Here is a 24,189-nt window from a genome sequence, read left to right as displayed (position 1 = left end):
AAAACTATGGAGACAGTAGAAAGATCTGTGGTTGCGAAGGACCACTTCCCTGTAGGGCAGTGGGGAGGGAGGGATGGATAGGTGGGGCACAGAGAATTTTAAGGGCAATGAAAATACTCAGTACATACTTCTTGGTGGATTCGTGCCTTTACACGTTTGTTCAAACCCATGTACCACACCAAGAGTGAACCCTAATGCAACCATGGCTGGTTGTGATGTGTCGATGCACGTTCATGAAGCATAACTAATGTACCACTCTGGTAGGGGATGTTGATAATGAGGGTGTCTTTGCATGTGTTGGGGCAAGGGTATATGAAGTCTCTGCACTTCCTTTTCAATTTTTCTGTGAACCGAAATGGTCCTTAAAAAACAGAGCTCTTTAAAAAAAAAAAAGGATCACGTAGTATATGCTCAATAAATAACTTTGAAAAGGCCAGCAGGAAGGCAGACAGTGAGCAGACAAAACTGGCATTTCCTCTTGATCTCTCTTAGCGATGAGCCTGTTGGCATTTCGTTTGCTATGCACGTGGCTAATTGGTTCTTTGGGTCCCTAGCAAATCTTTTGGTCAACATTATTTAATTTCATTCCGTCATTAGCAATGAACAAATAACTTAAAAGCAAAGCAAAAAAACGAACAAACTGTCTCCCCAAAACTGCAGATGATGTGTCCTATTCCCCAGACATGTTGGTTTGCTAGATCTGAGGTGGGTCATGAATGTCTGTATATTAAAAAGCTTCTCAGGAGACTTGGCATTCATCCCTCTGTTAAGGCAATCAGGTAGGCATTCTTGGAAAATAGGAAAGGGACCTAAAATGAGAGGCTCAAACAGATGGCATTGCATTGTTCTCTCTCTTAATAGCCCAGAGGTAGGTGGGCAATTCCAGGGCGGGCAGGCCCTCGGGCTGTCCTGAGAGGCAGGCTCAACTATACCATTGCTCTACCACACGTAGGGAAGGCGGGTCAGGCCCTAGGAAAGGGGGATTGGAAGAGAGGCAGCAAGCAACAACCCAGAAGAGGGGTACCTCCCAGTCACTCAGAAATAACCACACAGCCGTACCTCGCTGTAAGGGGGTGGGGGTGGGGAGGAGTCGGGTTGGAGATGTAGTAATTGCCTGGGATCAACAAGCTAGCTGGAGGTTAGGGCGGGGAGGATGGGGACTGGGGACGGTCACTGCCGCCATCACAGAGGACTGCTCCCAGGCCAGCTAACTCAGGACCGCGGCAGGTTCAGCCCACCCGTCAGTACTTGCAAAGTCATTTCTACAAATAACATGGTTTGAGGCCCGGAGGCCACAAACTTCATTCCCAGGAGAACATAAGGAAATTTCTGGAAAGTTGGCACAGAACATTGGCTCCTGGAGGTCCCAGCTGGCTTGAGTGGTCTGCAGATACAGCGCTGCTGTCATTTCCACTGTTCAACCAGCCTGGACACGGCTTGGGCTCTGACCCCTCATCTCTGTCTCTTGAGCAGAGGTGTGACACCCATTCGATAAAACCTATTCAGACAAGTGACCTGCTGGTGGCCTAAGGTGACCAGCAAACTGAACGCACTTCTAGGAGAGGGAATAAGGATGACGATCCAAAAGAACAAACTCTTTGAGAATAAGCCTGTGTAGAGGTATTGCAATGTGATGTTCAAGGGAGCCCTGACTCTGAGCCCAGGTCCCCCCTAGCCATGGCCTTTTTCCTCATAGTAGAACAGGGACAATGATAGTAATAGCTAACATTTACATGGCACTTACTGTTTGCAATCATTTTTCTAGGTGCTTAATAGATAGTTGCTAATTTAATCTTCCCACCAATCTTATAAGACAAACACTGTTGTCTAGTCCCATTGTATAGACGGAGGAACTGAGCCACAGAGACATTACATCCAAGGTCACACAGCTGGTAAGTGGCCGAGGCAGGATTTGAATCCTGGTGGTCTGGCTTCAGTGTCCATGTTCCCAGGTCTGTTGATTCACTGCCCAGTGTAGCTCAGGCCACGGCTTTGTCGTGGGGATTGAGTGGAGTAATTAGAGTGCCAATAAGGTATGGCTGCTCCCAGTAGATGTTCATTATAGGAGACTACTATTATTAAACTCACAAGTTGAGCCTTGGCTGCTAAAATTAGGATGTCTGTTGTCTCAGGACCTAGCAGAGTGCCTAGGACACGGTAGGCACTGAGCAAAAAGGAATAAAATGTAGAATTATTTTCAGAATCCCTCTCTCCCTCTGTCTGTCTCTACCTCTGTCCCTCTCTGTGCCTTCATGTGTCTCTCCTCTTCAGCGTCCTTGGTTTTTGGAGCCAGACGTGATCCCTTGGTGCCTCCGGTCTGGGAGAGGCAGCCGTCAGGGGACGCTCTGGTAGCTTCCATCTGGGCTCCAGCTAGTTCCCCCCCTTGAGCTGCCACTCCTCTCTCTGTGGTCCTGCCAACCCTTTCTGGGCACACTATTTGGACACAGTCTTTTTTTTTCTTTTTGGTCACTTCTGTCTGAAACTTTACAAAATTACTCCCTTAGATTCACCCAAAATACTATTTCTTGTCCTGAAATAGCATCTTTCACTCTCACCAGGATTTTTTTTCCTTTTCCTTTTCCTGGGCTGTAAAGTCCAAAAAAACCCAAAAGTCACCACGTCATAAACTACGAGAGCATTCTTAGATACTGTCTAGGCCTCGCGCCTCATTTGCCGAGGAGTCCCTGGAGCCAGAGACAGCGGACTTTCCTCAGGGCCACACTGAGGCGTCAGGGAGGGGCAGCCTCGAACGCAGTGACCTGGACGATCAGTCTAGACTCGTTTCTCCGACTCAGGTCAGATGAGAGGCCCAGCCCAAAAGGGGCTGGTCTGCCCTTCTCCTCATGGCTGTGGCCCTATGTCCCCCACATGCCTCATCTCAGTCCCATCTGAAGTATCAGGGTCCTCTGGTCTCTTTCCCTGACTTGGAAAAAAGCAGGACTCCCTCAGAGAAGAGGTGGTCCAGGAAATAGAGAGCTGCAACGGTTTTCCAATTAAAGTGTCCCAGGAGGCTTTACTAAATCGGTGCTTCTGACTTGGTGTTTCAAATGTTATTTCTAAGAGCCTCCCGCTGAGGGGTGTGGAAGTGGCTACCACCGGCCCCTTCACTCCCCCCACCCTTCCTACCTCCCACCCCCCTGCCAAAGCACAAAGAATCGAAGCTGCCACCTTCCTAAGCTATTTTTTTGTTGTTGAAGCTTTTCTGAGCCTAACATTGTAGTCGGGGGCAGTCAGAGGCCGTGGAGGCCGCATCCCTGCGCTGCCTAGAGCACGGCTGGGCCAGAGGGTCGCTCCATGGGGCCGGGAAGGCCCGGGGTGGCCGAGAACAGAGGGACATGCTGTGGGGAAGGCCTCACAGCCCGTAGACAGGGGAAAGGGCCCTGAGGCTGGCGTGAGGGGCTGCCTCACACCCGGGTTTCTCCCCTCTTTGCTCCCAGTACTATTGTTCTGGGTGAGATGCAAGACAGGGAAGAAAACCGTGTCCAAACCAAAGTCAAACCCAGGCCTCCTGACCGACCGTCCGGTCCCCTGCCATCCTGCACTGCCGGGAATCTGGGGTGTCTCAGGCCTGCTGGGGGCTGTCAGGACGGACTCAGGTGGCCAGGGGCTGCGGCAGAGTTTTGATGCCTCAGGGACTGGGTTTATGTAAAATTCACGAGATTGAAGCCTTACATACAATCTTTCGTTGATTTTCCAAACCAAACTGTTATTCTCTTTCACTAACCACACAACGTATACTTAGCTTCTGACAGAAGAGAGAAGATGCTGAATCCAGAGCACAGGACTGTAAGAAACAATTTTCTGTTAACGAGAGAGAGAGAGAGAGAGAGAGAGAGAGAGAGACATCAGTGTCCTGGGGACTTATTCTCAGGTGCCTGTTAGTTTGGGTGTGCGTCTCTGCAAGGCAAGGGGGAAAACAGTGCTGGTCCAGATGGCACTGGGCCATCCACGCAGGCTCCAAAAGAAATGAATTACATGGAGACAGTTCACATTCCAACGTCTTCTGTTCTTCTTTCTTCCTGCTTTAATCGAAGGGCTTCAGGGTCTTCCCTGTTTCTAAAGAATCTTCGGTCCTTTGTTTCACTCACACTCTTAAAAAAGGACAAAAAGCCAAAACAGAACCCTCCTCCCTAAAGAAAACCTTATTTGATTTTTCTTAAATTTTAAATCAGTTATTGCTGAAAGTTGTTGCTTTCTTGCACATTAACGTAGCCTGGGGAATTTAAAAGAGTCCTTGCACCGTGGACATGGAGATTTAACCATCAGTATTTTTTCTTAACTACAGATGATTGCCAAAGACAGCTGCATGGAGAGCCAGTGATGGGAGCCAGTGCTTTCTCAGACTTCAGCACTCATCTGAATCACCTCGGGACCCCAGTGAGGTAGACATTTTGATTCAGGAGGTCTGGGGTGGGGGCTACAGAGTCTGCGAGTCCACCAGGCTCCCAGGTGACGCCAGTGAGGCCAGTCTGCAGACCACACTTTGAACATGTGAGGTCAAGGTCAAGGTATAGTTGTTGGTCCCCAATGTCAAGTGATTCAGGGGGGATAGAAAACATTGATGCATCGCAGGCAAAAGGAAGGCTTCTTTCTGGCACAGGAAGGGAAGACAGTTCCTTTGAGGAACTTCTCCCAAGTTGTCAAGAAACAACTTTTTGGCTTGGGGCACTTGCGTGGCTCAGTCAGCTAAGCATGTGACTTCCGTTCAGGTCTTGATCTCATGGTTTGTGAGTTTGAGCCCCACATCAGGCTCCACACTGACAGTGTGGAAGCTGCATGAGATTCTCTCTCTCTCTCTCTCTCTCTCTCTCTCCTCCTCCCCAACTTGCTCGCTCTTTCTTTCTCTCTTTCTCAAAATAAATAAATAAAACTTTAAAAATTTTTAAAAAATGATTTTTCAGCTTTCTACAAAGATGGTTTATAGAAGAACCTGGCCTTCTGTAATCTATAAAAAGAAAAAATTTTAGAATGTTCTAGACCAGAGAGAGCTGGTAGGTCACATGGGCCAGTGTTTCCCAATCCTAGCTAAGTATCAGAAACACTCAGTGGAGCCATCTAAAAATTCAAATTCCTGGGATCTGCCTGAATAGCCTCTACTAAACATATTTTTATTTATTTATTTTTATTATTATTTTGTTAATGTTTATTTTTTATTTTTGAGAGAGAGACAGAGAGCACAAGCAGGGGAGAGGCAGAGAGAGAAAAGGGAACAGAGGATCTGATGTGGGCTCTATACTAATGGCAGATAGCCGGATGCCGGGCTCCATCTCACGACCCACTCGATCGTGACCTGAGCTTCGGACACTTAAGCACCTGAGCCACCCAGGCGCCCCTAAACATATTTTTAAGTAGCTAATTTAAGTCCTGACAGATTTGGGACCCTTACTGTAGTCCACCCCAGCCCCCACTTCCCGCTTCCTCACACATACACATTTTACAGAAGATGGATACAGCGGCCCCAGCAAGGGCTTGCTTGTGACGTGGGTACTTTCTGCTGCAAGAAAAAAAAATCTGAGTGATAGACAGACCTTCTTAAGGGTCACAGCCGTTTGAAGACCTAGATTCTAGCTAATAAATTCAGGCTAGGTGTCTGCCTTTGCTTTTCTGGACTGACAGCCTAATTTTATGAGACAGTAAAGCCAACAGGCAGGTATATAGATAGCTAATAAAAAAGGCCACTGGACCCAACCGAGAAGGAGATTCTGCGCTTCTCTAGACGGCCATGGCCACATGAGGAAGAGGAACCTCATGTCCCCTCTCCCTGGGTAACTCCACCTCCAGTTTAATGGGGTTCAGGCCCTGGTCATGCGTTGCTCTCCTTCTATAATTCTCCTGGGATCCTTATGCCCCTTCAAAGACAAGAGGGCAAAGATTTTTTTAGCATCATGACAAATGACAGTCACGGTCCTAACTTCTGAGTAGAAATGCTTCTGCGTGCCCCCTGGGACTTCACCCAGCCACCCAGCTTGGTGTCTTGTGCGGATCTTCCGGTTCTACATGTCTGTGTCACGCCCAACCCTGCTCACATGGAACGTACAAGGGAGATTCTGGCTATTGCCAGGTCTGTCTGATACCCAGCACCCAGACCTGGTGTCTGGGTGCCCCCACCCTTCCCAGAAACCCCGCCTGAGGAGGACTGAGGTTGTGCCATAAGTGCTCACTATGTGATTTTTTAAAAATGTTTACTTATTCATTTTGAGAGTGAGAGAGAGGAGAGAGAGAGAGAACATGTGTTAGTGGGGGAAGGGCAGAGAGACACTCTCGAGGAGGCTCCCTGCTCAGTGGGGACTGGACTTGGGGCTGATCTCACAAACCATGAAATCATGACCTGAGCTCAAATCAAGAGTGAGACACGTAACCAACTGACCCACCCAGGGGCCTGTCACGTGACTTTTCTTAACCAATACACTTTGAGTGCTCAAATTTTTTTTCATTAAAAAATAATTATTAGGTATAAATGCTTTATTTTGTCTTAATACATATTTAATCATTCATCCATATATTTGTTTTCTGAGCACATACAATGTGTCAGTAAACACCATCTATCTGTATGTTTTAATGCCAAGATCCTATTAGGTAGGTGTGACTGTCTTCATTTTTCACATAAAGAGTCTGAAACTCAGAGATGATGAGCTGCTTTTTTAAGATCACACTTTCAGAAAGCGATCTGACTGTGGTCTGAACTCAGATCTCTCAGGCTCCTAAACACCTTGTCCTTCCCTCAAATCTGATCGCCTGAAAACAATAGCTTCTCTCATTTTAGAGACTGAGGAAGGCAGCTAGTTGTCAATTTTTTTGGTAATTTTTAAAATTTTTGTTTATTTTTGAGAGAGAGAGAGAGTGCGAGTAGGGGAGGGGCAGAGAGAGAGGGAGACACAGAATCCAAAGCAGGCTCCCACCGCAGAGCTGTCAGCACAGAGCCCAACGTGGGGCTCTACCCCATAAACTGTAAGATCATGACCTGAGTTGAAGTCCAACGTTTAATCAACTGAGCCACCCAGGCGTCCCTGTAATTTTTTTTTATTAAAGATTCTTATTTGGCAAAGACATGGTCAAGCCAAAAAATACACCACCAACTGGAAGTCGTTTCAACACATACCATCTTAACATTCACAATTCACTAGCACACTCATACATCAGTAAGTTAAAATTTGTGCGTATTATTTCTTCTGAAAAGCTTTCCCGGAGCCTCCTGTGTAAATCAGGGCCCACCTTCCATCATCACGTAGCCCCTCTACTCCCCGCACCCGCACAGACGGCATCCCCAGCAGGCAGTGGGACACGTGCTTTCAGGCACTGTGCGGCCGGTGGCCAATTTAGGGATGGACAGAGTTCCCTGCCGTACACTCTTTTGGGAAGTATTTATACTCCGGGTTGTGGGTCTACTTCTTTAAAATAAACTTATTCGGAATCATTTTAGATTCACAGAGAAGTTGCAAAGATAGTCCAGAGAGCTCTCCCTCAGGTCCCCCTTCTGTGACGTCCACCTTACTGTGCTAATTACAGTGTCAGGAACATTCAACAAGCGAGTACGTTTTCTTTTCCTGTGGCGTGTGGGTAACCGCCAGCCATGCAGCCAGAAGGCCCGAGTCCCGGGAGCGTCGGTCCAGTTGACCCCCGTAATCTCAGCTTTCCCCGGACACCAGCAGGATAACAGGATGGCCTTGCTGGTTTCTAGAGAGGATTAAGAAAGCCCATGTCTGTGAAAGCCCCGCAGGATGCTGCCTGGTGCACTTTTGAATATAAGCCTCTGAAATCTGCCTTGAAACAGAAGTTTCCATCAGGCTGTGTCCAAAACATGCTGGGGGTTCCTATGCCTGTTACTATGCAAGACACTCCCCTCCCCGACGCTGAGCCATGCTCGTGTTTACTTGAAACACTCTCTCCACTTGCCTCCCCCTCCTTCCTTCTCTCCCAATAAATCCTGCTTGACGAGTTCAGGCCAAGCGCAGTGGCTCTCAACAGAGATGTTGCTTCCTCCGCTGGACTGTGTCTGTCAAAGTCGCTGGCCAACCCACGTGGTCCCGGCCAAGCCGGTGAGTTGACACCAACATGCGGCCCGTGCATCCTGAATTCGTAAGCAGAGGAGAACCCTTGAACCTGAGGGGATTGCCAAGGTGGTGCAGAGTTGAAAACATTTCCAAATCTGTCCTGTTACTGGTGGTGAGAGGAAGGGAAAAAGGGAGAGAGGGGGACTGAGAAGGGGCTAGAAGGCACAAAAACAGACATCATTAGAAAATTTGGGCTCTTGACGTTTTCTTTGCCACCCCTGCCCCCCGATTTACATCCGTCCCCTGAGCTAGACACCAAGCTGGCACGCATGTTTCCAGAAATGAATAGGATACTTGAACACTTCAGAATGAAAATGACACTCTTGAAGTGCACGCTTGGTGACTTGGCTGCCTGCGTCTGCTCTCACACAGATGCCCTCTGAAAGCGGCACCTCCCTTGGGCACATCTCACCTCGCCCACGGACGTCCTGGAAGCCAGCAGACGCCTGAAGAGAACACAGCTTGGAGCTGTGCCTGTGTAACGAGACTTCTCTTTAAGGCATTCTCTCCTGTTCATCCCAGGCCTATAGAAGATTCCACTCCAAATCAGTAGTTGCTGACCCTATTAAAAACAACTATCCATATTCCTTTTTTTTTAATTTAAAAATTTTTATTTTTTTAATGTTTATTTATTTTTTTGAGAGACAGAGAGCGAGAGCAGGGGAAGGGTAGAGAAAGAGGGAGACACAGAGCCCGACACAGGGCTCGAACTCACGAACTGCGTGATCATGACCTGAGCCAAAGTTGGCTGCTGAACCGACCTAGACACCCAGGTGCTCCCATATTCCTTAATTAGCACAAAAGAACCTGAATATTTACATATTGTTATTTCTTTCTTTCCTCTTACCTTTTTTTTTTTTTTTTTTTTTTTGTGAGGCGAATGGGGTTGTCCTTTGACGCTGGCTTTTCCTGTGTGCCCAGATTTTTAACTGGACCACTCCCTGCACTTTGGGTCTGTGGCTGCAAGGCCATGCGGTGGAGGAAGTCTGCGGTGTCTCCTCAGCCAGGCAAAGCAAAGAAGTCGGAGGAAAGCGATCTTTCTGAAATGGAAGAAATAAGGCAGGGAAGGACTATAAAACTCCCACTCTTTTGACATTGTAAAAAGAGCTGCTCTCTGTCCCTTCAGAGGAAGAGAACAAAGAGCTAAAGGTTACAAGCCAGACTTTGAAAGAGAATTATGGCTAATCTTAAAAAAATTATCATGCATAGAATGTTCTAGAAATCCAGGTAGGTTTCCCCCCCCCCCATGTTAAATATAGTCTGACATAAACCCAGGTCTATTGAGGTTTAGGGTGAACCAAGATGTTCCTACGCACTACCTGTTGAAATGAGGGTTCGCCTATACTCCAGCAGGAATAGAAAATAGAGTTGTTTCTTACCACATCTAACTACCAGTAGGTAGGAAAAGGTCTTTGAGCTTTATCCGTAGGTTGTGAAACTGTTTTTGGTGCTTGTTTCTTCATTCCTTCTGGGCGGATGCAAACTCTTGCAGACCGGTCCTCATGTCTTCACTGTGCTCTCTCCTTCCCCTTTTATCTCCCCTTCTCTCTCCTTTTGCCCTTCCATTTCTGGAAGGTCCAGAGCTCTACAGAGACAGGTAAAAAGCAGGGATGGGGAGGTCAGGGTCAAAGTTCAAAGGAAGAACACAGAAGAAATTAGAGAGCCGATAAGAACAGCTTTGGCCTGGGCATTAAGAAAGTAAGTGTTAGGCTAGGCTCTGTCACTAAACAACAGCCACAATAATAATAGTAATTTAAAATATCAATAGCGCTTACTGCATAATGAGTGTTTACTATTTCCAGGCATTATTTGAAGCACGTTTTGTATGTTTGTTTTGTTTTTGTTTTTATTGAGGGAGAGAGAGAGGGAAGAAGCACAAACTGGAGAGAAGAAGAGAGAGAGAATCCTAAGCAGACTCTCCACTCAGCATGAAGCCTGATGTGGGGCTTGATCCCACGACCCTGGGATCATGACTGAGGCACACAGGTGCCCCTTGAGGCACTTTAAATTAACCAGTGAATTTGAAGGAAGTGGACAGATGAGGACACTGAGGTCTAGACACATTAAGAAGCCTCTCCACTGTCACACCGCTGTCAAAGGCCAAGCTGGAACTCAAAGATACCTTGAGGTTTGTGTCAGGACACTGGACACTGTGGCCTCCCTTGTGTGTGGGAGCATTTAATTTACATTCCTGTAGTCCCTGTGAAGCCAGAAGGTTTAAGTAGATGTTTTCGAAACTGCTTCAGGGCCTTTCTTCAATTGAGAGTCCTAGTTCCTTCTTCCACTCACCCCTCCTCAAGACTTAGCATGAAATGTAGCATCCTCAACTACTTGAGGCTCCTGGGGCCAAGCGCAGGTGGGCATTTAACAGCCAATGTTGTCTCTAACGTCCCTCTCTGTGGGCCTTTGAACAGGACCTTTACATTCCAAACACATTTGACTTCATCGGGTCCCCTGCGGATGACCTTGTCTGAGGTCTGTGGATCAGCGCTGCAGTTAAGCAGAATGTGTGAACTGCACTATGGTGCCTAAGAAATAAGTCAGACATGGGTGAAGCTTGGAGGCATTATGCTAAATAAAATGAGCCAGACCTAAAAAGAAGAGTGCTGATTCCACTCGCATGACGCAAGTGGAAAAGCCAAATTCACAGAGAAAAAGAGTTGAATGTGGTTGCCAGGTAACAGGGGCAGAGAGAATGGGGGTCCGTGGTCCAAGGGGACAGAGTCTAAGTTTTGTAAGATGAGAAAACTCTGGAGATGGATGGCGGTGATGGTCACACAACATTGTGAATGTGCTCCATGCCACTGAACTACACACTTAAAAAAGGCTAAAATGGCAAGTTCTATGTTGCATCTATTTTACCACAATAAAAAAGGAAATTAATGAATACATAGAAAAGATTCCTTTTATTCATTTGTGACTTTATGTAATATGCATTAGTTTAAACATTAAATGCAGAGAAGTAGAAAAATCAAATTAAAATAACACAATTTGGAGGGTGGGTGGCTCAGTTGGTTAAGTTTTGGACTCTTGGTTTTCAACTCAGGTCAAGACCTCATGGTTTGTGGGTTCAAGCCCTGCATCCAGCTTTATGCTGACAGTATGGAGCCTACTTGAGATTCTCTTTCTGCCTCTCTTCTCTCTCCTTCTCTCTCAAAAGTAAGTAAACTTTAAAAAAATGTTTATTTATTTTTGAGAGCACAAGCAGGGGAGGGGTAGAGAGAGGGGAACAGAGAATCCCACCCTGGTTCTGCACTGACAGTAGGGAGCCCGATGTGGGGCTCGAACTCACAAACTTTGAGACCCTGACCTGAGCCTAAGTTGGACGTTCAACAGACTCAGTCACCCAGACGCCCCCTAAATAAACACTTTTTTAATATTAAAAATAACACACACTCGGGGCATCTGGGTGGCTCAGTCGGTTGGGCGTCGGGCTTCAGCTCAGGTCATGATCTCACGGTTCGTGGGTTCGAGCCCCATGTTAGGTTCTGTGCTGACAGCTAGCTCAGAGCCTGAAGCCTGCTTTGGAGTCTGTGTCTCCCTCTCTCTCTGACCCTCTGCTTGTGATGTTTCTCTCTGTCTCTCAAAGAAAAAAAAAAAAACATAAAAAAAACCACACCCTCTTACCAGGAAGATCTGACTGTAACTGTGATTTCTACCCAATCTTTTTCTTGGTGTTCATCTACCTGTGTAACTCTCTCGTGTGTACATAGCAATGCAAATGTTTGAGTTCACACGATAGAAGCAGTTATTTAGTCATTTTACTTTCTTTCACTTGACGTTATATGATGAGCATTTTCCAAGCAATTAAAATTTATCTCTAAACATAATGGTAATGGCCACATACCAGCTCAGGCATGCTTCCATTTATTTAGCCCTCCTTCTGTTTTTGGACATTTAGGTTTTTCCAATTTTCTGCTTTGTAAATAGCTTTACCACAGTCCTACTAATGCACTCATCTTGGGCCTGCCTCTGATTTTCTCAAACCAGCTTTCTAGAAAGAGGGGTCAAAGGACAAGTTAATATTCAAAAAGCCTTTTTACCAATTCTGTGTGTGTGTGTGTGTGTGTGTGTGTGTGTGTGTGTGTGTGTGTCTTTGAACTAGTTTCAGAGGTCCTTCACCTGGTCTTTGCTCCTTTGGAAACCTGGATTGTCAACTTCTTTCCACCATTGCTTGCTGTGTGGTCCTCAGTTCCCTGCTCCCTGGAAACTGCTTAGGGAACACGTGTTTGAACTCTGCTCACCCTGAGTCGAAGCCTAGAGATCTGAGGCAAGGGGGTCAGCTGGGCAAACTGAATTATAGGGGGTCTGGGGTTTTGTTGGGGTCAACATGGCTGTTGTCACGCAGGAAGGCATGAAGTTAGGGCCGCGCGCAGTTCCCGGGCTGTGCACTGAATCATTCGGCACACTCGCTGCTTTGTAAGAGCAAGGAAAGAGAGAGCTTGCTCACACTTGCTTCACTGCTGGCAAACAGGTGGTTAAATGCAGCCTGGATCCCATCGACCTCTGGGCTTCTCTGCATTATGTCACTTACTCCTCAGTCATGCGCAAGGCCCCATCCTCGAAGGGGAGACGGTCAACCTCTGATCCCCAGGCGAGTTTTGGTTTCAGAAATCCTTCCTGCGGCTTTTCCTCAGGGTCTGCTGACCCTCTTCTCATTCTGTTTACCCCACTTCTCCTATGTAACTCCTTTCCGACTCCTCAGGTCTCAGCTCCAATGTGATTTCCACGTGGACGCTTCAGTGACTCGCTCAAACCGGATCAACACCCCCGTGTGCTTTTTTTCACAGTGCGGGTCACAATTTGTTATTACCCTAATTTGAGCGGTCATTTGATTAATGTATCATTTAATGTTTTCATTCAACAAATATTTTCTAAGTGGGCTCTGTGTGCCAAGAACTGTACTGTTTGCAGGAATTGCAGAAATGAGCAAAACCAGATTTGGTTCCTTTCCTTGTGGAGTTTATAGTCCATTGGGAAGAAAACAAATCAAAATCTGGTTCCAGTGTTCAGTAAGGGTTTTAAAAAAGAGAGTGAGGCAGGTGCAATGACAAAGACCGGTGGAGGGCTCCGACCAGGCAGAGCAACCGTGAAGGTGAGAGGAGAGAATGGTGGAGAGAGCCAAGAAGCAAGAAGGAAGCAAGGGGAAGGCACCAAACCCGGGCATCCGGGGCGTCCGAGGAACTGGCAGGCACGGAGGGAGTTTTGTATGTTAGGAGAGAGGGACACGAGATGGGGGAAGACCGACAGAGTCAGAGTGGGCTGATGGACAGAGACTCAAAACCAGGGCAAAGCAACTTAGTGCCCGAGAAGTGTCCACTGGAGTTGATAACACGTCGGTTGGTGGTGACCTTAACAGCATATTCCAGAAGCAGCCGGATTGCAGGACATTGAGGACGAAGTGGATGGTGAGAAAATTAGAAAGTATGCATACACTGTAAGAAGAGAAGTGTGAGGGGCGCCTGGGTGGCTCAGTCAGTTAAGTGTCCGGCTTAGGCTCAGGTCATGATCTCACAGTTAGTGGGTTTGAGCCCCACATCGGGCTCTGTGCTGACAGTTCAGAGCCTGGAGCCTGTCTTTGGATTCTGTGTCTCCCTCTCTCTGTGACCCTCCCCTGCTAACACTGTCTCTCTCTGTCTCTCAAAAATAAATAAAAAACATTAATAAAAAAAAGAAGTGTGAGCCGTGCAAAGGCATATGACCAATGGAGTCATTGAAGTTAGTTTCTCTGATTTTCTTTCCTTTTTTTTTTTTTTTGAAATGTAGAGCACGTTTTCAAGCTGTGGGGATGACTCAGCTCAGAGAGGCAATAAATGGGGAGCTGAGTCCTCGAGAAGACAGGATGGGAGGGGATCCAGAGCAGAGACTAACAGATAAGACTTTTATAGGAGGAGAGCCACCTCATCAATTTTTTAACACTTTATTATGGAAATTTCCAAACACATGAAAGTGTAATGAAACCCCAGGTACCCATCACCCCTGCAGCAACACATGGCCAACTGCATTTCATCCATAATCTCACCCAGTTTATCACCCCTTCCCCCAGATTATTTTGAAACATATCCAAGACACTATAATGTTCCATCCATGAAGACCTTAGTTGTATACCTACAAAATAGGAGCTTTGAAAAATTACAACCAAACTTATCACATTGAATTGTTAGTAATTTCTTTTTTTAATTTAAAAAAAAAATTTACATTTATTTATTTTTGAGAGACAGAAAGCTCAAGTAGGGGAGGGGCAGAGAGAGAATGAGACACAGATTCTGAAGCAGGCTCCAGGCTCTGAGCTGTCAGCACAGACCCTAACGCGGGGCTTGAACTCACAAACTGTGAGGTCATGACCTGAGCCAAAGTCGGACACTTAAGTGACTGAGCCATCCATGTGCCCCATTTTTTTTTAATAACTAGTAATTTCTTGCAGTCATCAAAAATCCCATCAGTGATCACATTGCTCCGTCTCTTATATGTTTTTATCTCCTATAGCTGGCTTGTTCAAATCAAAACCAAAACAAAGCGCATATGCAGAGTTTGGTTGACATACCTTTTCAAGTCTCTATCTCTAGGTTCCCCCCCCCCCCCCCGCTTTTCCCCTCAACATCTGTTAAGAAATCAGTTCTTTGTCGTACAGAATTTCTCACATTTGGGATTTTGCTGATGTAGTACAGAAGGTGTCATTTTACACCTTCTTTTCTCACTTGTAAATGCTCTGAACTGTTAGTTGACATCTTACCTCTAAGGGCTTGTTTGGTCAGGTTTGGTGGGGGTCTTCTTGGTTTGGGGAGAGCGGCTCATAGGGGGTGCCTTGTCTGGCACTGTGATGCCGGATTGCCCTCTATCTGGTGATGTTAAGATTAGTCCTGAGTTTGGTGTTGCTCCCTGCCTTCCTCTCCCTAAAACTCCTCAGCAGGTATTTGCTCGTGGTTTTAATGGTTACAGATGATTCGTTATTTCGTTAGGGATTACAAAATAATGCTATTCTAACTCTGTCATTCTGCTCTGGCTTGAATTAGGACCCCCAAATTCATATGCTAAAATCCTACCCCCTCTATCTCAGAATGGGACTGTGTTTGGAAATAGAGTCTCTCCAGATGAAGTCAGATTGGAGTAGGTGGGTCCTCTGCCCACTGTGACTGGTGTCCTTAGGGAAATTGGGACAAAGACAGACACACATGCAGGAAGAACACCACAGGAAGACGGGAATTATGCAGCCCAGCCCAGGAACTATCAAAAGCTGGGAGAGACCTCAAACAACTCCTTCTGTTTTCAGAGAGAGCAGTGCCCCGCCGACACCGTGATCTTGAACTTCCAGCCTCCAGAACTGTGAGGCCATAAATTTCTGTTGTTGAAGGTATTTGGTTTATGGCACCTTTAAAAGCAGCTGTAGGAAACTAATACACATTTCTTCTGCAGTTTTTGATGGGGATTTAAGTCTTAGAGAGAGATTTTCCTTTGACATGTATTTGGTTATTCTGAGGTGCAATGCATACAAGAAAGACAGATATGTGCTTGGTTCATTCCCTGTACTCAGTAGTTTTTAAAATATTGAATGGTTTTCTATTATCCTCCAAAGGTGTCCAGTGAGGTTTTGCACATTGAGTACTATTATAAACTATAAATTTGAAAATAATTGATATATCCCAAACTATTGAAGTTATTAATCTTTTTGAGGATCAAATTGCCTTATCTTTGGCCAGAGGTAGTCCCTTCCAGAAGACTCCTGAATCCTTTGGAAGAATATCCAGTTGTTTGATGACTTTCTTGCTTTTTGGTACAATAAGCTGTTCCATGTTCACCTCGCTCTAGATCTGTAAGCTGCCATTTCTCCAAGGGCCTCTGTTTCTTCTTCTTCTTTTATTTACTTAATTTTTTTTACTTCTTTATTTATTTTGAGAGCGAGAGCAAGGACAGGTGCCCCATGGTCTCTATTTCTTTTTTAATGGGAAATGATACTCAGAGACTACAATCTGGCTACTAGTGATATTCATTGCTACCAGGTTTATTATTGTTTCCAGATGTTTCCAGTGGATAGAGCTAGAAAAAATATTTAAGAGAAAATACATCATGAGTTTATGATACTTGTTTCTTACACCTTGCAATTCTTAGTTCTTAGTCATTAACTTTATTTTAATAAATTATTTGGTTTATCTCACTATATGTGTCTGTATTATAATTTTATTATACAGTTAAAATACAGAATAGTTGATAGATATATACACATACATATATATCTATATAAGTATATACTCACAGACACACACATATATATGCTTCAAAATAACAATGCCAATATGATTATCAACAATAATGTTGGATCAGTTTAAGAGTTCTTTGTGACACTTTTAGTCCTCGGGGTATATGTATATATATGTGTGTGTGTATATATCTATGCATCTCCCATGAAAGATGTATAATCTAACTATTAGGTTTAAAGTCACCTGAAATAATTTTTCTCTATGTGGTTAAGTCACTAAATTTATATACATTTACATCATTTTCTTTTGCTTTCAACATGTTAGGGGCAATATGGTTTTGTTTTTTATTAAATTCTGTTTCCTAAGACATTCAGAAGACTTCTAAGTCAAGTCTATAAAATAAAGGTAGTCCAGTTAATATTGTCTTCTGCATCATCTGGCTTCCTCCCTAGGTAACACATAGGTAACAGTTTTGATTAATTTTGGTTCCTCATTTCATTAAAAATGTAAAATTATAGGTTTGTATACAGTTTCCCCTTTTCCTGAGATGTAAGATAGCATACCATATATGCTATTTCTCCATTTTGCTTTTTCACTTAACAACATATCCTAAAGATCTCTCTTTTTTATTTAAAATTGTTAATGTTTATTTGTTTTTGAGAGAGAGAGAGAGAGAGAGAGTGCAAGCAGGGAAGGGACAGAGAGAGAGAGAGGGAGACACAGAATCTGAAGCAGGCTCCATACTCTGAGCTGTCAGCACAGAGTCCAGTGCGGGGCTTGAACCCATGAATCGTGAGATCATGACCTGAGCTGAAGTCAGACACTTAACCGACTGAGTCACCGGGTATCACCCTAATGATCTCTTTATAGTAGGGTGTAACTGTGTGTCTCATTCCTTTCTGAAACGCAAGGTTCTCCTTTAACTAGACCACGTTTTCTTCAACAAGTCCCCACGTGAGGCAGTAAGACACATCTTCCAGTCTTTAGCTACTACAAAAAGTACTCCAACAAATAGCTTTGTACATAGGTCTTCATGTATTTTTGCCAGCTTATCTTAGGCATATTTTCCTGAGTGGGATTGCTGGGTCAGAGGATAGAGTGCACATGTAATTGTGCTGAACATTGCCAAATTCCCCTTCTTAGGGGCGATGTCCGTCTGCGTTCCCACCAGCCATGGATGAGGAGCCTCACCAACAAACTTCTGGATGTTTGCCCATATAACAGATGACACTGGTATTTTTATTCCATTCTAATTTGCATATTTTTTTTTCATTTGCTAGTTTTAAAGGGAGAAGACAGGTAGAAATGTGAATACAGATTTGAATGTTTGGTGTTAAGTAGATGTTTGCCGCTCTCGGCCCAAAGCTCCATGAAGGTAGGACGGGGGCTGTTTCACTCACCCTTGTACCTCTAGGGCCGAGCCCAGGGTCTGACACGGAGGAGGCACTCGCCAGTGTATGTGAAAAGGGTGAGTGAATGAACGAGCGAATGAATAAAAGACAGAAACTGCTTTGGGGCCCATCTCTTAGCTACCCTGGGCTCTGTTCAACACCTTACCTTCACCCTTTCCTTCTCTCTCTAGACTCACATCTATAATTAGGGGAGCCCTGTGGAAGTCTTAATTAAATATGAGGTTCAAAAAAAATAAAGTCACAGAAAGGACTTGCCTCCTACCATATCCATGAGGTTAAGGAGTTGCGCCTGTGTATGTAAGGGGGGAGGGGGTACAGAAAGAAAACGTTGCTCCTGTTGGCAGAGGCTGGGGGACCAGCTTAGCCAGGTGAGCGCATTGGCACAGGACTGATAAATTGCTTGTTTAAGGGAAACAATGGTCTTCATGTAAATTCCCTCCCTCTTTGTTCCATGGCATTCACAGACTCTCAGAATTGTCTTTTGTCCCCCCCCCCCCCCCCCAGTCAAGGGCGCTCTGACACTCATCCAGCCTGTACTTGTCCGTCTCAGAGAGTTAGGAGCCCCTCTCACAGGGCAGTCCTTGCTACCTGCGGACGGACTAAATCTAAAGGCTCTTCGACATACAGCCCTTTGGAAAAATTAGCTATCTCACCATTTATATTTTCCTTTCTCCCGCCCCTCCCCCCCTCCCCCAAAATCTCAATTATCTTTATCCTTTCCTTAAATAACATGGCCCTTCATATGAAAACTCACTCCCAAAACCTTCATCCCTTCTTCCCAACTACACACTATCCAAAGTTACCTTTCCCTGACCACATCCAAATTAAGTATTTCCACTTAATAAAAAAAACCATGGACACCATGAAAAGGCAAATGACAAATCAGGAAAACACATTTAAAAGGTCTAAACCTGACATGGTATAAATATCTACAATGTCTGAGAAATTTTGCAAGTCAGATTTTTAAAACTTAATAGATAAATAGGCCAAAAGGTATGGATAGTCAGTTCACACAAGAGGAGACCCACCATGAGAAGCAAATGAAGAACTGCCGGAACTCATTTAATCAGAAGCATAAAATACGAACTGTACTAAGCTAGGACTTTATACCTCTCTGACTGGCAAAGATTAGAAAGCTGGCTGATGACAAGTCATGGAAGGTCTGTAAGAAATACAGGGCTGTCTTGGGATGCTGGTGGGAGTACAGATCGGGGAGGGGGCCACCCTTCTTTAGGCGAATCCAGCGGTTCTCGGTCACATGCACTTACCTCAGACCCAGAACGCTGGGAACACTGCAAGATAAATTCTCACGCTGGTCTTGGACGGAAGGTGTGTGGACATCCTCATCATAGCCTTGATTTTGGGGGACTAAGAGTTGAAGGCACTCCAGGTGTCCATCATTAGGGGCACAAAGAAGGAAAATGTGGTAGGGAGCAAAACATGGCAGCCGGGAGTAATGAAACAGAGGTGCAGTCTGTTCTCGTTACTCAGGGCAGTTGTGTTCTATAGTGTTGCTACAAACATAGAATGAGCAAATATTGAACCATTGCTCCTAGAGAAAACATTGAGTTTTAGGTCCCTGTAAGCCTCTAGTCACAATAATTAAAAAAAATTTTTTTTAATGTTTATTTATTTTTGAGAGAGACAGACAGAGTGTGAGCAGGGGAGAGGCAGAGAGAGGAGAAACAGAATCCAAAGCAGGCTCCAGGCTCTGAGCTGTCAGCACAGAGCCCGACATGGAGTTCAAACCCATGAATGTGAGATCATGACCTGAGCCGAAGTCGGACACTTAACAGACTGAGCCACCCAGGCGCTCGGGTCACAACCTTTTTTGTCAACTCATCAACACATAACCTTATTTTTATGTTTTTTCTGTTTAAAGACACCTATTTAATCCATATTGCTGATTCGTTAACATTGAACTCATGGCTAACAGTTCTGTGACCAGTGCCTGAAGGAGGCATATCTAGGACATGTGTATTTCCTGTAAGACGTACCGCAGGCTTCTTGCCCTGAGGAGCTCTAGACAGCCCTTCAGCTCTACGTTTGGGACCATTTTATAAGCAAAATCACCAAAAATACACAGACATGAAAAGGATAGCACTAGATAGACCGCCCAAGGGACACTGGATTACAGCAGGAGAGCTGAAACTGGAAAGCACAGGGTCTGTTTGTTCTACCTCTGCCGGGAATGGATCTGCCGGTGACTCACATTGTTCTTCACTCTGCTCATATCCGTCAATGACCATGACTATGTGCTGAAACTCCTCAAGGATTGATTTGGGGGGTTACAAATAAATGTTAGCGAGTAGGTGAATTTGCAAACACAGAATCTGAGAATAATGAGGATTGATTGTATACTCAGCAACCTGATTAGTTCTTACAACCTAGGACTGACTGAAAAAACGCAAGACAGAGACTCAGATACATAGTACAGTACTGTTTATGTAAGCTCTACACATGGTTTTCAAGAGCCCACGCGGATCAAGGGGTACACATCAACCCACTAAAACGCTCGCCTCCTGGGGGAGGGTGAACAAAACAAAGAAATAAATGCGTCACCAGATTAAAGAAGAGACTTCAGTGTGCCCAGAACAGACTGTGACTAACTTATCTCCCTGGTACCCACTTCCTTTTTTGCCACTTTGCACTTTGCAGTGGGGGCCCTGAGTCCCCACACTGTTGGCCTTTCCCTTCTCCAGGCTGAGATTCCTGAGGGCAGGGACTTTGTCTTTCCTCTCTGAATATTATCCTTCTAGAATAGTTTCTGGCATATTTTACCTATTGGCCCTTACTTATTTATTTATACCTCTACTCCATTTCAAAAAGGATTCAAGATTGCAGCCAATTAAGACTGAATGCGTTTGCTGAATGAACACAGGCACGCTTACCTGAATGAACAAATCAATGGGTGATTTCCAGAGCTTTTTCATCACATTCTGATCTCCTCCTTAGGCTAAGTCCCAACATTACAGAAGGGGGTGGTTAGTGCGGAGGAAGCCCGTATGTTCATTGAAAGAGGCGTTCCTGAGCTGTGATAATGCAAACTAGCATTGCATTGGCATTTTGGACAGTTACTGATGATTCGTATTCAGCTTGTTGTAACTCAAACCTTCCAAGTCTTTGTCCCATGAATCACATTTGTGTAGTTGACTTTTTCTTAACCTGCTGGATGTTATTCTTTTAGATAAAAGCTAGATGAAAGATGATAGGTAGATAGATTGATTGATAGATAGATTTAGCTTTAAACCATCAATTCAGAATATTAAATTGGTTTAAAACTTATTTCTATTTTTCAATATATTGGCCATTCCTCTCTGTTCTGTGTCACCTAAAGTTTAAGTTGTTGATAAAGCCTACGATGACAGAATAGCCGTGTGACAGGCCATGTGTCACCTTTGGGAATGCCAGCCTCTGTTATTTCTTGCAGACATGTTACACTAATCTTCTGTCACTTAGATTGAATTTCTCCTTCTCTGTTTCTCACATTATTCTTGAGGAGGAGGATATTGTGAAAACTTTGTAAGATGCCTGTCTGAAAACCTGGTGTGCCTTCTCCACGCCAGTCCCTGGATTGATCTGCACAATTCTGCATCATTGAACCAGCGAGGTGGAAATACATGTTTGATGTTGTGTAACACAGCACATCACTGATGGGGAGACAGGGTGAGAGTACTAGCACAAGCACTCACAATGCGTATTCATGAGTACTCACCCAAGTACCTGCCTGAGTACTCACAAATGAGTACTCACACAAGTACCCTCCTGAGTACTCACACAAGGACCTGCCTGACTGCTCACAAATGAGTACTCACTCAGGGACTTAAAGCATCCAGATCAGGGAGATGGTCAACAATAGTATCTTGACTCACAGCCCGGGCTCCTGACTCCGTATACGAGGGACTTTACAAAATGTCCTGCTAATGTAAGACAGGTCAGGCTGACTCCCAGTGATTTCTCCTTGCTTTTGTTCTTTTTAATTTTTAAAGTTTATTTACTTATTTATTTTGAGAGACAGAGAGTGAGAGAGACAGAGCACCTACAAGCAGGGGAGGGGCAGAGGCAGAGAGAGGGAGAGAGAGAATCCCAAGCAGGCTTCACACTGTTAGTGTACCACAGAGCCTGATGGGAGCCTCGAACCCTGAACTGGGAGATCATGACCTGAGTTGAGATCAAGTTGGACATTTAATGTATTGAGCAACTCATGGGTCCCTTTTGTCCAATTATTCATTAAAATTTTTTTAAGTTTATGTATTTATTTTGAGAGAGAGAGAGTGCATGTATGCACAAGTGGGGGAGGGGCAGAGAGAAGGAGAGACAGAATCCCAAGCAGGCTCCTTGCCATCAGCCCAGAGCCTGACATGGGACTTGAACTCACAAACCGTGAGGGCATGACCTGAGCTGAGATCAAGAATCAGATGCTTAAGCAACTGCACTACCCAGGAGATCCTCAATCTTTTAAATCAACTCACTTGGGGGGTGTTACTGAGGCTTCATGAGCTGCTATCAGGAGAACCAGAGCCCCGGGGACGTCCGGGGCTTTAAATAAGCCAAGTCCCTGGACCAGATACATTACATTCTGGAATTTCAAAAGCAACCTTTCTTTGCGATCCTGTTAACACGGTGAGCAAAGGCCCTAGCCAAGCACAACTTTTGGAGAAGATTGAAATTGAGTGGATTTCTTTGAGGAATGGGAAGATTTTGATAGCAGGAAAAGCCTTTAAAATGGAAAATGGGAATGGCCATACAGAGCTGGGAGCATATGTTCCAAACAGTTACCAGAGGCAGAGGGACAGAGTGGGCCCGCCTAGTTGGAAAGGACGGGGTTAATCAGAAGAGCTGGGTCCAGAGGCCCTGCAGACACTCCAGGCATGTTTCTCTCGGTCTCTCCTCTGTGCTTCGTTTGCCCTCACCTTTTTAAGAAAGGCTGCCCCAAAGACTGGGAACCTCAGCAATCACAATCCCAGTGGGAAAAGAGTGGCTTTTTGCTGATAAATTCCAGAAATGTCCCAGGAAAGGCTCTCATCGGCTCCCCTTTGATAGGGGAAGTTGTTAGATTTAGCAAGTGGAAAATACAGGATGCCTCATTAAATCTGAATTTCAGATTAAAAAATTAATAATTTCTTAGTATAATTATATCCCCTGTAATATTTAGGACATATGGTGGAAATTATCTATTTACCTAAAATTCCAAATTTAAATTTGAATGAAATTAAATAAGCATCCTGTATTTTATCTGCTGTCTTATTGCGCACCAGTCCGGATGTTCCGGCCAATGAGGAACTTAGCTGGTCCACCGTGGGTCACGTGCCCACACCTGAATCCTAGGCGTGTTCGGCCCCATCCATTTGTCCCATCCCTATTGTTCTACATACAATGGGCCTGAATCACCAGAGGCTGGCCGTTCCGTCAAGACCACGAGTGGAGTGGATAGAGTCTGGCAGGTTTGGGGAGTCCCTTTTGGGGCCCACTCACCATCTTCCTGAGAACTCTGTGCTTTTGGACTCATATTATCAAATCTCTGTAAGGCAGCATTTCAGATTAGAGACAGGGGACCAAGTCCTGCAGAAACTCAGAGTGTGTCTCCATCTTTGTTTCTGGCAAAATGCCTAGTGGGGTGCTCTGTTGAAAGATAGGAACATTTTCTGAAGGTGAATTTAAATCATGAAGGAAGGAGGAGACATTAGCAGACTTGAGGTTTAATTCCTGTCTTACCTGCCACTTCAGGTTCCCTGCAGAGACCAGCTGGGGAGAAAGTCTGCCGTGCCTGGTGGACGCTGAGGGCCCGTGTCGCCCAGGCACCGTACAAAGCGCCTTACTGCTCTCCTAAGCGAGGTCTCCCTGGAATAAGGGAGCCACATCCCAAGGACAGCGTTCACACCTAGCCACCACAGGTTATAATAATTTCCTGACAAATGGAAAGAAAACAGGAGAAGACTTCCTGTTCTGATTTGCTCACTTGTATCTCAAGGGCCCCACAGCCTTCCTGGCCCTTGTAAGGTAGGTGTCATAATCCCCATATTTCTGGAAGGAACTTTGAGTCCATAGTGTCTTACCCGAAGTAAAATCGACTCACTGGCAGAATAGAGATTTAAAGCCAGAGGAGCCTGATACCAAGCTGCTATGCTCTTCTGCACCAGACCTGTCCCTCCGTTTGGTGGTGGGAAGGGAATGAGATGGTGGGTGTTAACGTGGTGTGGGTCCCCTGCAATGCCACACAAACATGGGAACCACTGCTAAGATTTGCCGCTAAGCAGGGCAATTTGCCTCACCGACAATCTTCTCCTAATGGAAGCCAAGCCACTGTGCTCTGTGGCCTTTGAAAAGGATCCCGCCCCACCCCCGCCTCCCACCAGCTGCCATGACAGGAGAGCCCACACGGAGTCCCAGCCTGGTGGAGAAGTGGCCCCAGAGCCGAGCCAGACTGTGCTGATGGAGGGGAAGGGCATCGGCCAGGAGCACCGCGTGCTTGGACACCGGGGACCGTCCTGTATGTGTGTGCCCTTCTCGGTTCTCCGGGCCTCACTGCTT

At 45.4% G+C, this 24,189-nt stretch overlaps 1 long non-coding RNA gene across 1 annotated transcript; it reads right to left on the bottom strand.

The window, feature by feature from the left end:
• Positions 1 to 8,899: 8,899 nt before the first annotated feature.
• LOC115290832 lies at positions 8,900 to 19,116 on the bottom strand. The gene is made up of 3 exons (XR_003908242.1): positions 18,927 to 19,116; positions 9,431 to 9,636; positions 8,900 to 9,091 (listed from the first exon to the last, which is right to left on the bottom strand). It is a non-coding gene; the product is annotated as an uncharacterized LOC115290832 (long non-coding RNA).
• Between the last annotated feature and the right edge of the window lie 5,073 nt (positions 19,117 to 24,189).

This window comes from Suricata suricatta, chromosome 4 (genome assembly GCF_006229205.1).
Source record: "Suricata suricatta isolate VVHF042 chromosome 4, meerkat_22Aug2017_6uvM2_HiC, whole genome shotgun sequence".
Classification (NCBI taxonomy): domain Eukaryota; kingdom Metazoa; phylum Chordata; class Mammalia; order Carnivora; family Herpestidae; genus Suricata; species Suricata suricatta.
This window is presented reverse-complemented; position numbering and strand designations above follow the sequence as displayed.